This window comes from Rhinichthys klamathensis, unplaced genomic scaffold (genome assembly GCF_029890125.1).
Source record: "Rhinichthys klamathensis goyatoka isolate OS25496 unplaced genomic scaffold, OSU_Roscu_1.1 h1tg000009l_1, whole genome shotgun sequence".
Taxonomy (NCBI): Eukaryota; Metazoa; Chordata; class Actinopteri; order Cypriniformes; family Leuciscidae; genus Rhinichthys; species Rhinichthys klamathensis.
In genome coordinates, this window is record NW_026606562.1 from 3,186,690 (window position 1) to 3,202,500 (window position 15,811).

The 15,811-nt window shown below is 38.5% G+C and overlaps 1 protein-coding gene across 2 annotated transcripts in view; it reads right to left on the reverse strand.

Moving 5' to 3' along the window:
- The window catches only part of dag1 (dystroglycan 1), a 33,975-nt gene that overhangs the window by 15,870 nt on the left and 2,294 nt on the right, over positions 1 to 15,811 (reverse strand). The gene's annotated exons all lie outside the window — the stretch shown is intronic.

A 15,811-nucleotide genomic window follows, 5' to 3' on the forward strand; every position in this document is an offset into this window, starting at 1 on the left:
TAACTGTAGCCTACTGGGAGAGAGTGCTAAAGCTCCTCAGGGCGTATTTTTGGTGGCATATTTGTAAAAATGATCATGCTTTCTAAATGTGATGTAAATACCTGTAACTACCAAAAAATCAAACAGACAACTGAATAAGTAAGTGTGTCCTCTTTCTTTTGTGAAATAGACCTAACGGTAGGCTAAACCACTATTTCTGTGTGACTAATGTGCAATTTTGACACAAATTCATTCATTATGATCAATGTAGGCCTATCACTTTTTATTGTAAACCGGTGGTAAAACATCGATGCTTGGGTTTTAAATATTCAAGTAAACAACAAAAATGCCAGCAAACGGTCGCTTTTATCCTGTTTGTTTTGTGATCACGCTGTTTCCAGTGATTTCTTTCGGATTCGTTTTCTGATAAAACTTCCATTTGTTGGTGAAATGATGTGTTTGTGTGACGATGTTCCAGAGAGGCGTGTTTTAGTGAAGCGCTGCAGAGCTTCTGGCCCGACAGTGGAAACGCAGAAGATTTTGAGCCCGAGGCTATTAGCCCGGCACGGCCCGTTTAAAGCCCTGGCTCGTACTGGCCCGACAGTGGAAACGCGGCTACTGGGCAACTACCAGTTGCATGCCGGCCTACTTCATTTTTCTTCTATGTCCTTGTGAGTCACCATCCCCTGAAATCAAAATCAATGAATTTGCAGAGTTCTTTAATGCAGACGCTAGTGTGTAAGCACGCCAAGAGCAGCGGCCATGTTATGTCCCTTAACAATTTAATTCATGAGATGCATGAGTGAGCCTGGGTGAGCCTTTGAGCTCCACAACAGGAAAGAGCAGTATGGGGTAAATCCATATTAAAACAAACAAAACATATAAAAAACCATCAGCAGGCCTACTGCAGCTGGGGGTGGACCATCACATCCAGGGTCCTTTTTAAAGGAAAGTGCCCTCGAAAAAACACCGGTCCAAACATGCTTGTAGAGCAAACATGAACCGGACGACCTGTCAGCATCCCGATACTTGAGAAAAGGGTGTGGAAGACATATGCATACCTACAACAATGGGAGTCTTTAGTGCCTCCGGCTTATTGCAGTGACTCTATCTGGAGTTTCAACGCCCACCTGTAGGCCACTGCAAAATATGTTTTTAAAAACCAGGCTCTTAAATGGATTATGTCGCAATTATGTACACCCCCACATTCGCTTATCGTGTTAATAAACGATGAACGCGCTAGAAGCTTGAAAACAAAGCTATCGTATAATAGCGACATGCATGACATAACTTGATTTTTCTGCTCGTATCTTGCATGGAAAGCAGTGTTTGATGCCTCAGTGCTTAAGATGTGAAAAAAGCCAGGGTAGCGGTGCTATACACCTCTCTAATGTGTTTTTAATTTGATGACGAGCTAAAATGAATCGTGAAAAACAATTTAGGGAATTGTGCCGCTTTCCCAAACGAGAAGGAACGCATGTTCACTTTGATTAAAACTCGGTAAAGTCAGTCGTCAGCTATTTCTCTCAGATGGCAGTACGGCTTGTGGAGAGTCTGACTGTGCTGCATTTTAAAGCTTTCTCCGTTGCCTGTAAAATCTGCAAAGCAACAAAATTAAAAGATTACCAAAAAAAAGAGTTATACTTGTCATATCTTCGGAATTTGTAGGTAAGAGGATGATGTCTACTCTTTTCAGCATAAAGCTCTATTCACGAAACTATTTCAAAGACTAAAATGTCTAAAGACACACACACAAAAAAAAGAAAGCACTGTACTTCAACAGGGCTCCAGACTAACTTTTTTTACTAGGAGCACTGTAGCCCCTTACACCTTGCTGAGCTTGCAATTCAATTATTTACATTTTGCCCCAAAATAACTATTACTGACAAATGCTTTGATAATAGACTTAACGTACAGAAATTATAATGTGCAGTTTTATTTTAAGTTCACAGGGCTCCAGACTAACATTTGAGGGCAGCAGCACCGGAGCCTGAGCTCTACAGAAAGTATCAGGTAGCACTGAGCTTAATTTGGGATGTAGATGAATTTAACTTCAATTATTATTATTCATAATTTCTTATTAATTCAAAAGCAAAACGAGTGAAAAATAGATATTAGGGAGTGAAAATAGCCAATAAGTGTCCTCTGCAGCTACCTACGGTTTACAATGGTAATTATTTATTTTTTTAAGTAAGTGTGAGTTTTCCTACATCTTGTAACTTTTAGTTTTATAAATGGGGACAATCTTTGAAGGATTCACATTTTTTTGGCGGATCACATTAAAAATAACATTTAAATATGATATTATAGTTTTGAAGTGCTGGAAAAAGGTGTGTAGTACTTGTAAGCGTTTGACTATTTATGTCAATACCATAGTTATGGTTAGTGTTACTACATTAAATCCATGGTGAATGTTGCTGATTTGTGGACTTAAAGCCTTCTATAACTTGTTCATTCATGGCACACTGTTTCTCCTGGTTTTCACGTCAGCGCCGTTTGATCTGATATCTATGGTTTATAACAGAACTCCGAATCTGAATGTTTCTCACTGGATCTCGCAGCGATGTTATTAATTCTGAGTGGAATTCAAAGGTTTTCTTCACTGGATCTCCCAGCGCTGTGTAGTAATGGTGTCGCGTGATCGAGATCGGCCCGCGACTGGCGAGTAGCTCGAGGCGCTGCGCTGTCTATTATTGGTCCGAACGAATAAACGGTCCATGAAGCACAAATTAGTAGTTTCGTTCCGCTTTGGTCGCAGTCTGGAGCCCTGTCCAAGATGCCTACATCCAGGCTTACGTGTGTATTATCAGAAGTTTAATAGTGAGCTGTCCGATTGATTCAATTATTGAAATGATTGTCCTCGGGTGATCCAGACCCAGTCATTTCGGAGAAGAGCTTGACACACTGGGACAAGACTGCAACCTGAAGTCTGAAGACTTTGAATTTTGGAAAATAAATGACATTTGCTTCATTAAATGAAAAATCACATAGGGCGAGAGGGGCCTCAGTAGGGAGACCTTTACAATCATGTCTGATTAGAGCTTTACTCAACTCTGATTGCCAAAAATGACCATCTTGACAGAATTCCCACATAGAAAAGAGCAAACCACGGAGGGTCCTCTGGGATCTAAAAGGGCTGGTTCTCAGGCAGGTGCAGCACCAGATCAGATTCTTGTTAAGGACCACCAGTAAAAAAAAACATCCTGGAGCAGATAGACAATTGGGGCCAGTTGGTAAAGGATACCAGTGACAGCTGGGAACCCCCAGGCTCTTAACATGTACCAGGACACCATCCTGACCCAAAAACACTCAAGAGATACACCCAACTGCTAGGAGGGCAGCCCTTGAATTCCTGGCAATTCGTGGTTGCAGGGATTGATTTAATTTCCTCCTCTTGGAAACTTACAATGGTAGATATACAATGATGACCAGCTTACCTCTAAAAAGTCAACCTTAAATTGTTTGAAAATTGTTTCATCAATCTGTAATGTAACATCTTTGAGTAAATACATTTTTAGATAAGAAAAAAAAGGTAGGGTGGACTGATTTTAAAAGCAAATTTTACACAATTATTAATCTATCAATTATTTTTCCAATTAGCAGATAAAAAAAAAGTGAATAACTTTGATTATTTTCAGATTAGTCAATCAATAATAAACCAATAAATAATATCTTCCATTATTTTTTTTTTCAAATGTGTTCGGGGCTCAACGCTAAGGATTTTCTCTACTGTGCGTAACGTTTTACTTACCCTGCCAAATAATTAGTTATTGTTTTCATTGTGCTTGAACCATGCAACCTTAATAAATAAGGTTATGCCACCAAATTTCAGATACCAGTGAAATTTCACAATACTAGATTCCAATGTTTATACCACAGCAAGACCTAGTAGCCTAACTATATCAATTTCAACTATTATTAAAGACAAGTAAACAGTCAGCACGCCGGGAGCCAGAGCTGCAATCATTGGGGATGTTAACCTGTTGGTTAAAATTTAAGCAGCATATGTAACGCATGGCATATTATTTTTGGCCACCCAGATAAAATCTTTACTTTTTATCATTGAGAAAGCTGTAAACAACAAAACCACATACAGAAATAGTCAGCACAAAAACATAAAATGAATAAATCTGCTCTGTGAATGATGAACCACAAGGTAGGAGAACCAAATCACCTGCCCTAATGAATCGGAAATGGTGATATGCTAAACTGACCAAAAAAACAAAAAAGGGCGTTGGGGGCTGGGGGGAGAAATTAAATTAGATACAGCTAAAAAAATCAAGTTCAAGGGCATAAGAAACTGAATGACACGGCTCTTATTTCTGGCAGAAGAAAACCCAAAACACACACATATCCTGCCCTATGAATTTATCAGCATTTAAAATATCATTCAAGATTCAGAATATCATGTCTGAAACCGTAAGATGGCCAGATGGCCCTCCTTCACACACACCAGCCTTAACGCCACATGGCAGCAAAGGGAGGGAGTGAATCTACAATATCTGTGAATGAGCTGCAAGGTCTCAAGGTGCTGAGCTGAAGCAGTGGAAAGCTGGGACTGTCACATTCAGCACACGGATATGGACGGCAGGAGGGATGACGGGATGGCAGACAGGAGGAACAGGAGGAGGAGGGGGTGCTGGACTTTACTAATGTGTGAAAATGAAGGACAACTCGCAAGGGGCCACCGATGGCATTCGGCGCCTATTACAATCAGCATTTCTGTTCTTTGAGCCTATAAAGCCACCGAACAATGACCTGCTTATACACACAACAGAAACGTGCTTGTTTTTCTAGCATATATACAAGATGCAACCAAAGGAGAGCTCTTCAAAGAAGATCAATGTTTGTTCAGAACAAACGACAGTACAGCGAACTGCAAGGAACCATTTTTTACTTGCTGCAACTTTGATGGCAAGAACTGATCAAGGCCACTGTTTTTCCAAACAGTAAACGGACTCAACGTGGCAAAAGTGGTAAGTAGTGCCCTTAACCCAAAACAGAAGGGCAACAGATGGCCTGAGAGACATAACCACTGACTTGTTTAACACAAAGTGTCTTAGATCAATGGTCTGTGCCAATAAACACCTCACAGTAGACATCAACAACCCAACTGCGTATTTAGCATAGATGCTGAGATACACGTGGGTTTGTGTTAGACAATAACTCTCGAGGATATCTTCTGTTTGTAATGAAACCAGGAAGGCTGGAACTGTACCCTGCGGATAAGGACACAAAACAGGGCAAAATCACTGATAAGACTGTGCCGAGAGATCTTCCTATATCTGTGATACTTGAGAAGACGGTACAGCAGTCGAAGATCTCAGATTTTTGCTGTGGAAAACATTCTCTCAAATATAAGCCACATAAATCAAATACACTGAAATATTACAAAAACACAGAAGCCAAAGACGAAAAAAAATAATCACAGTGAGAGACTCTATTTGGATGAGAACCCCCAGTGATCCTATTCTTCTTGTCATACACTTAAAGAGAGCTGTAGTTTCAGATGAAACATTTGCATAAAATAACTAATCCACTGTACCAAATGACCTTTCTTCATTACATTGATGGCAGAAGGGTGCCACTGTATTGGAATCACTCATACTTTTCCACAAATAACTGGAATGAAATCAGCTCAAACTGCTTTCAGACTCATTTATTCATTCATTGTAGGGCTGTCACTAACATTTAACTGAGTAATCAAGCAATTATTTTGGTAATTAAGTAATTGGTCTATTTTTATAAAAAAAAAAAAAAAAAAATAACCGAAGTGAACAATAGCCTTTAAAATGGCTTAAAATAATAAGACAATTGGTTCAAATAAAGTATTAAAAACAAGCAATCATATGGTTTTATTGAACACCACTTAAAATACATAATGCAATGCATAATAAACAATTAACTTATGTACATTACATATTACAACAAATGCCTGCAGAAGGCACCAACGGCCGGGTGAGTGTTGTTATTACACTTTACAGCTCAAATCCTTGTTTTAATATTTGCCAAAAATTTCATTAAAATATCCACTTAATCTTTAATATTTGGTAACTTTTTTTTATGATAGAAATGCTAACGCCACTGTAATTTCATGAGCAAGAACATGGACATAAAAACATGCAAACTCAGAGCAAGGGTTTAGGCTATAGTTTTATTTTTAAGTCACAATGAACAATTTGCATATAGAAACATTGATGCATTCTGCTGTTGGCATAGGTTTATAAACGACTTACCTTACAAATCTTATAAATATGATAATGTGATATTGATTTTGTTTTTAATAAAATTTACACTTGAAATTTAACATTACAATTTGATAATGTTCTGTTGACTTGGACCGACAATGTTTAACCGTAGGATTCAGGTACAGCATTGTAAAATAACACTGTAGTTTTCACTGTATTAAATATAGATTAGCTAATCTTTATAAAAGCTGTGTTTTGTTGTTTGATTAACATTAATGACAGTGAGCAGCAGGTTATAGGCTACTATTGTTTTTAGACCTAACGCACAGATCCACTGTAATGATACACATCCTCAACTGTTTACATTCACTTAAGACATAACTGACTGAGTTTACGAGAATACTTGCAGAGATGGTTATTTAAAAAAAAAAAGTGTATGTGTCTATTCAAGCGCAAGGAGACACCAATGAGGAAGTGTGTGCGCTATCTGAAACGCACCTATCTGTGTGTGTCACGCTTCGAGTGTGTGCGGCTGTGCACAGAAAACAGTGCGCAAGTACTGAATTGAGTTATCTTTTGCCTCTTCTTGCACTGAAATGGTTTAAAATCGCTTGAATGTGTAAATTGGTAAGACAAAACACATGCAAATGATAAGCTTTCACTCTATGATGGTTAAACTTTGCAATTAACTGGCAAATTACATGCGTGTCGAACCATGGGGCCTGGTCCTTACAGATCACGGATCAACTAAGATCCGTTACACTGTTAGACAAAATAATCAAGTATTCAAATATTCATTAAAAATCTAGATGCTAACTGTCATTTTAACAATGTATTGTTAAATTATGCCAATTTAAATGTCACCAAGCCAATGTTAGCAGACTAACACAAGATTTGTCATATTTGTGTGAATGACGTGTGATTCAGTTAGAATTAGCTGAAATAATAATAAACAAGTAGGCTAAAGCTTTGCACCACATGCCATTGTTTTCCAACAAAAGTATTAAGTGAACATATTTAATATAATATGAAATATTACATTAACAAGCTACACCATCTAAAGCCAATTCTTTTAGAATTAGTCATGCTGCTTTAATAACCTTATATTAATTGAGTGCCTATGGAATAGCCTATTTGTAATTTGTAAAAAATAATTTGTCACACTGCAGAACCATTTAAAATGAACTAGTGGGGATTAAAATTGGTGAAAATTGATGACCTGAGATTTGATGGCCTGACAGGACCAGCAGAAAAAAAAAGTTGAGCCCTATAACCAAAGGACAAATTAAAAAGACTTAACTACTGCCAACATAAGTGGTGTGTTGGTGGACAATATTCAACAATGACTGATGTTTGGAAATTTAAAAAACCTTGAACTAGGCTAGATCCTTGACTAAATAAAGAAAACTGCATGAGAAAAATCCATATATTTGTCATATGGAGCAACAGAACATCATTATTTCGGTCCCATCCTTCTTTCCTACCTCTTTCCAACCACCCACTTTCTGCATTTCATTCATAAATGAGATAGGCCTAATACTCTCAAAGCAATACTGTATTTCTCCTCACGAACAGCATTCCTGAAGCAGCCTTACCTTGCCAAGGTAACTACCTTCCCACACACACACACACACATTTGAAAATCTGAACAATGCGAATACACCCTTGGCATACCAGGTCCTCTTCTCTACACATACAAAATGGAAGCTACTGGGATTCAAAATTGTTGGGTTTTATACTATGTGAGGGAGCACTTACATCCATCAACATGAAATAACTCAAGAGCCTGGTGGTCTCAAATAATAAGGACAATGTGCATCATTGTCTCCACAGACACCAGGCAGTGTGAAGACAGGCAGTGGTGTTGACTTGTAAGAAATAACACTCATGCGTTCCCTCAAGTTCCACAGCGGTTCTGCTGTATTTACTAGGTCATCACTGCAAGTTATGAACCAGCTGGAAGGTTGCATTGTTTGTCAGCGTCAAACACACCTGGTCTGGCCCATTTCCACTACCTCTATAGTCTCTTTAAAGTATACATTATCAGAGGCCAAGATCTTGACACCAAAGCCAGTGTGAAAAGCACGCTCTAGCCAGTGTGATGTTTGCTGTCCAAGTCGTTTAATGATTTAAGGACTGCTGGGTTAGATGAGGCCTAACTAATGACTCGTGTCGGCACATATTACAGCCTAGCTTCTGCACTAGACCCAACCCCAGAGTTTAATACTTAGGGTTAGGTTTAATAATTAGCAATACTTGTCTTAGCAAACATCTCTAATGCGTCGTGAAAAAAAGGGAAAGAATTATTGGTGCAAGCTGCATGTTTATTTCAAAAGAACAGAAGAAGCTTTGTTTCTGAAATTTGTGGGAAGGTGGATTTACAGACAAATCCGCTAGGCACTCGGTCCGATTCCTTAAAGCGATATTCCACAAACTGACACCCCCCTCCTCCACACCAGTGCCATTCAAGGAAAATTAAATTGACGGATTTAAGATTCACAAGGAGTGGGCAGAGCGCGGCCTGGCACATGCCCTGAATTTTAAACTCTAATCAGACCCCCTGCTTTATTGCCGGCACTGATTTCAATTGGCGGTGGAAATGGGGTAGCAGAAGACAGAGAGTCTGCAAAGATAGCAAAAGCATTTTTCTTAGATATGTCTGATTTTGCATTTACAGAATATTTATTCATTTATTACAAAAAGCAAGGTAAATGAGAAGATCGTCTCTAACCATGAGAAGCAAGAGCAAATGACCTACACTAAGGACGTATGAATGTTAAAACAGTGATCGATAACAAGCGAAAGACCATAGAGGAATATTCCAGAGTAGGCCCAGCTAAAAGTGTTAAGACTGCTATAAAGGGGGTGCCATTTCTGCACGCCATAAAGACAACCCACTGAAAACGGTGGGCTAAGAGTTTCCACTCTCTTACTGTCGTTCTCAACCGTTTTGACTCCAGGGCCATACATAGTCCAGAACAATACTTCAAGGCCCCATGACTCTTACTTTCTTTTGTGAAATACTGGCTATGGATTTTTAAAAATATACTTTCTCACAATTTCTACCTGTTAAACCGTTTCAGAGTTTGTCAAAAATATATAGTGGCTCGCACATCTGAATCGTAGGTGCTCTCAATGGGTCTCATTCATGAAACACGAGCAGAACGATTTTTTGTGTAAATCGTGTGTAAAGTGGTTCTGGCGTAAATTTTCGGATTCATTAAAATGTTCGTATTTTCCAAATGTTAGTTGGTACACAAGAAATCTACACCTGCTCCCAGCCACGCGTAAATAGTACGCTTAACACCCGAACGTTTTGCTCATTAATAAGGCTGCATTTTAATTCACCTTAATCGGGTACATATTTGCACAGCATTTTGAAAAAATATTATATATAGTAATAATTACATATGTTTTTTCTTATTATGAGAGCTAGTAATAGCATCTGCGATGGTGGTCCTTCTCCAGTTTGAATACTATTTTTCCGAAGTGAACTAATTCGTTTTTTGCTCTCAAGCTTAATGTCGAACCATTTTCTTCTCACTTCTGGGAATGTTCGATTAACAGATGAAACTCCATTAACTGCATCTGTAATATGCTGCCAAGCTTCCTTTTTTTTAGGACCCGATACGCCACTATGTACGCTTGAAAATAAAATGTGGCGTTTTGAATGAACTTCTGATAATAAAACTTCAATTTCTGCATCTGAGAATTTTTTTTTTCATTCGCCTTCATGTCATAATATGATGCCCATATATAGTTGTCAGTCGGATTTAATGGGCGGGATTTATGGTAATTGAGTGAGCGTGCACGCGCATCCCATTTACGACTGATTGGAATTCATTAACACACACACACACACACATTTCACTATCACATCTGACGTTTACGAAGTGTTTGTGAATCAGGAGAAGAGTTTTCGGGAAGGTCTCTTTACGCGTAAAACACTCGCATATTTACTCGTATATTTACGAATGTTTCATGAATGAGACCCAATGACATTACAATATAAACTAGAATACAAAAATCCCACACACTCAATTTTGCATAATAATTTGGAATGAAATCAAAATCGACCCCATTTACTTTGTTAGTGCTCAAAATCTGAAAAGTACAAGCCACGCCCTCTATGTTTCCTCAATCCATTTCACTCGGAAAAAAGTCGGGCGCAACTTCACGGTGACGTTAATGAGCAATGAAAGCTTTATGATACACACACACTAAAAATGTCCATGGAGTTTTTCAAGGTCTAGAAAGCAAACTCTTAAAACGTTTTCCAAGAACATAGAAATCCTGGTTCTTCATAGGAATAAAAGAGTTGTTGAGGGGGTCAATTAAAATAAGATATCTTGATCTTTAGTAGTTTCATTTAAATCATTTTAAGTTATCTCAGGGCCCATTGGAAGTAGTGCACATAACCAAGATCACCAAAAGGAATTAGTTAAACTAAGGACTAGATTTAGGTTTCAGCTTGAATTAGCTTTTAAATGCAATAAGCAGCAGAGGATGGAAAAAAAAAACATCCTGGCCAAATCATAAATGGTTAATATATCATTGTTTAAACAGCACATTGTAAATCACTAACTTTAAGTAGACGTTTCAAGGCCTAAGGCATTCACGTGACTCCCACTTTTGTGAATGTGTAGCTGGCCTGAGTACAACTGGCACTCTAGTCCACAACCAGCCTCGCTCTTTACGGTTTACTGGCCTAATCGGTTAACAAACTGTGAGTGTTTCCTCCAGTCTAGGTTTAGATCTGAAGGTAGTAGCAGTTCGAAGCTCACTCAAGACAACTCCACAATTACCCTCCTATAGCATTCTCGCAAAGATCACGATAGACACAGTCGCACTTCGGTAAACAGCAGGCAATTTGTGTGGGAGTCAAAGATCACCTCAAAGCAGCGGCTCAGTAGGGGTAAACAGAGAGCCTCCCTTTATCCAAAAGGCTGCTGGTCACAAATTGGTGCATGCAAACATTAAACAGGCCCAATGTTTCATTTTCCTCTCAAATCCTTAGACGCAACCCCCAACTGTTATCGATCAGCCAGACACAACATCAGACATGGTAATATGTAAACAACATCTTTAAAAATCAATATTATTGCATTTGTAAGCAGGTAATTTAAGCTCGTCTGTGTGAGGTGGCCTTTATCTGCCCAGTTTCTCCCATCCAGAGCTGACAACATGTCTCAGTCTCCAGGCCATCGCGTTAACATCCTATGCTACATTAAACTTGCGTTTCTACAGCATGCTGAGCTAGTGAATCATGCCGTCTTCCCTGTAAGACAGATCTTCCTTCCCGTTTTCCCTCTGCCGAGACCACAGGCCAGGACGTCTCCATTGAGCCCATAGAAATCCAAATGAAAAACACTGTTGCATTTGCCGCCACAAGAACTCGGCATGTCGACCGCCGATGAAAAGCTGCTATTTTTTAAATCGCTGCTTTGTGTTCAAGGTACGCGGAGGAGAAGGTCGCACGATGTACTCAGAGCTGTTTTCTTCCAAAATGTCAAAGTGCAGCTTTAGTCTAAAGGCCTCTGACACTACAGAAAGTCTTGACCTGAGTTGTGCTGCAGCATTACAGCTACATGAAACAAGGTTTTTTTTCTTTCCCAACACTGTACTATTTTTCCTTTTTCCACTCTCTCCCATCTCTCTCTTAAAAACAAAGTGTTAAGCTGCTGTTGCTAATATTGGTTTTGCCGATACAAATTATACAGCTGAACCCTGCCATTACAGTTCTGCAGGATAACATTAAATGTAGAGCTTGTAGACTCAAAAACCATCTGAGCAATGTAAAGAAAGAAATACGTTTATGGAAATAAGGTTTATTAACAACCTTATTTCCAGCAAAAATAACTAGCCTACATCATATCACAATAATTATTGTGAAATAAAATGACTTGTATTTATACTGCACAATATCTATGATAAATCTGTATGAATCTATTATAAATGTACACTTCATTTATGGAACACAAAATTAGGTATTTTGAAAAACGTTTCAGAGTTGTTGTTTTTTTAATCTATACAATGACAGTCAATGGGGTCCAATGTTGTTCTTCAAACTATCTTTGCATTCAGCAGAAGAAAAATGCATGTTTGGAATGACATGATGGAGAGTAAATGATGACAGAACTGCAATTTTTAGATGCCTTAAATTTTTAAGTACAATCAACTTGAATGTTTAAGTCTTTTCAACTTAAATGACATTAACCAGAATCTTGAAAATAAAAAGTTTTGATAATTTAAAGCAATGTAAAAACATACGTTGACATAACCTATTGATCATATCGTTTTTAGTGTATCAGGATATTTAACGTAAAAAACAAAATTAACAAATTGATTAGACAAATGATTGAAATGGGGGCACTGGAAAACATGAGGCTTTACTGACATCAGCTGAAAGATATTAACGTGCACCGCTGAATCGTTGACAAAGAACGTGTATTAAGAATGTAAACACAGTCAGGTTTGATTTCCTGTCGACTTTAAACCTCAGTGAAAGAGCTGGTCAATTCTGACGATGCGGCGCACTATAGGAGATTGCGAACTAAGCTTGGGCCACATGGGCAAAGCAATGTGGCAGAACATTAACTCATTAAGCGAACGCACGTCTCCTCGGCGGGACTGCATGTTATTGCATATTATAGAAGTCCACAGTTTTAGACGGGAAATCTATTTGCTCGGTGCCAGGCGGTAACATGGATATTTCTCAGCTTTCTTCTTCTCAGCTCCACACCTCTGCTGATGATGCAAGTCTTATCACAGTGCCGATAGTACGCAGCCTTGCATTAGAGCCGTTTCCCGCTGCCTTTAAAGCCCCCTCCCTCAGAACAGAGCCCCAGGGTTATTTACAAGCAGTGCTACAGAAATCTAGGTTAGGCTGCAATTGAAGTGTGAACTATTGCACACTGCAGCAGACAGTGCCTCCAAAGACTGAAGCAGCTTACTGGAAAATAAACAAGAGATCTGCATGTGAGCGAGAACAAAAAAAAAAGAAAAGACATGTTTGTGGTAGTGGCAGCCACCAACTCGGGCTCTAGCGTCATCTCAAATCCAATCACCCTACAAGATTACGTGTCTGATTACGAAAGCATGGGAGTTATGAGGGGTCCAGTGCATAACTCTACACTGGGAATTTTCCCGAGGGCGCACCTTTTCCGCTCAGCCTCGCCTCACGGACCGCACCGGTATGGCGTAATCCAAGTTTAAGGCTTTATTTACGCAAAGCCCAAATAGGTACTTTACAGACTCAACCCTGCAATCATCTACAATAAACTTTCAGGCACCTGTCCGCCCGGGGGGTGGGGGGGGGGGCGGCTCATACTTCGTCTATTTTTATAACCCAACAACAATGAAGTCACATGTGCAGGAAATAAATCAATATTGTCATCCTCTACTAACGTTTTCTCAGCACTCCTCCAGAAGGGTTGCACCATAAAAGGACGTTTTTACAAGGTGCATCAGGAATAAATATCTCCGCGGACTGGTTAGCTCAAACAAATTAAGGCATAAATGAACAAGCAAATACAGAGCCAAGAGAGTTCTTCTCAGGGGCAAAGTGAATCAATAACACTCGACAAGTGCAACAGTACAACAGACCAGAACATCTTCTGCAAGACGATCAGCCCAAAGGGTATTGCGATACCTGCAATCACAATTAAATTAAGGGCACATGAGGAAAAAAAAGAAAAAGAATTGGGGCAAATTAGCCTCCCACCACAGACTTTCAATAGGGTTCCTAGTTCAATATAGAAATGGCAGTACGAATATGAAACTTACAGAAGAAACAGACATGTTGTGTTGTAAGAGTACTTGCACAAGAAAAAAAAAGGGCAGGAAGGAAACTTATACCTGTCCTCTAATTTTATCCCCCTTTACTCACTGGTTTTTCCCTTGGGAAGGAATGAGGGGGTTGCAGAAAATAGACTCAACTACATGCCAAGGCAGAGATATGGCCTTATTCCAGAACAACTCACTTTAAACCTCGTCCATATGAGACATTCAGTGACTAAACGTCCAACCGACTCAACACGGAGAAAATTATGTGGGAGTTTTTGGTTTTAAATCTGGGTTTGGAACACGACTAAAAACTAGATGTACAGTTTATAACGTTAAGTTTCGAGTCAGATGGGAATATACAATTTGAAAAGATATTAGAAATTTTGTTCAAACCATTCTCCACTTAGTACCCCTCAATGGAATAACTTGTATTGATTCTTACACTTTCTCAAATGCATAACATTTTAAACATAACTATTAGCTATGATGTAAAATAACTAACATTACACAAAAATTAAAGCAAAACAACAGCATAAATATAATGGGAACACTATTTTAAAGTGATGTAGTTACATTGTACTCAATTAAGTATAATATTAATTAACAACATGTAACTTATGGTTAGTACTTGTCATGAATAATTTGCTGTTATTACTAAAGTAAGTACATGAAGTAACGTGTAACTACATCACCTTAAAACAATGTGTTACCAAAGACATGAATTATGAATATTCCAATAATAACATGACATGTTTTGATTGTTGAAATCTAATGATTTAGATATTATTGTGTCAAAAAGCAGAACTTTAGCCATTTTTAAAACTAAGGTTTGCAAAGACATTTAAATATCAGTAATTGTATCTAAAACAACAATAGTCGATATTTATATTAAATGTGGACATGCATGCAATTCAAGTGTTTGGTTACTACAGATTCATGATTCTTTTGATTAAAAGCATTGTAATAATGTCATACAATGTTGTGTCTATGCATATATGAGGCTTTTTCTTCCCAAACCAGTACACAATTTCCCCACTGCCTTATTTTGGAGTCAACCATGTGTTCAGTTAAAACCGACTGACCACTGCATGTTCGCAGAGGAGCATAAGATGAAAAAGTCAAATACTGAAGGATAATGTGGAAACCAAATGTCTGGCGTGCGCATGGAGGTCTTGGTGTCCCTTGACAAGAAGGGAAAAAACCCCTCACACAGCTGAAAGGTTTAAAAACGTCTCCATGGAGAGGCAGACGTGATGAACATGCTAAAAAGCCAAACAAGCCAATAAGTGGAAAAAAAATTCCTCCTGGTTCATTAGAGCCACACACTGAGGTTACTTTGTTATGTCTATACGAGGATAAAGAGACAAAAACAAATTCACAAAACCATGGGAGAGTCACAATTTGATTTAAACTCAAATGCAAACCCCTTTCATCAACATTTCTTTACGAAAATGTCAGACACAACAATATTATTTATTTACATCGTCCAACAAGCGATCAAAGCCTAACCTGAGGTGTAAACACGTAAAACGAGACAGTGTATTATAACACAATCATCAAAAGTATGAAAAGGCGCTAGAAAGGGTTAAAAAAGAAACGAAGAAACCAAAATCGGAAAGCAAATTCAACGCGGAAATTAAATTTGACTGCACCATGTTTGACATTACAGATTTGAACCTTTTTCTGCTTAGACTTGACATTATTGATCATCTGTGGGTAATCAATACCATCTGAAACGACCCAATAATGTCCTTTAAGATGGCAATAAGCGGAATAATAAACCGGGTGATGATAATAGCGAGAGATAATAATGATGTTATACCGGAAACGAGTTACCTTTATCGCTTTTTCAGCACATA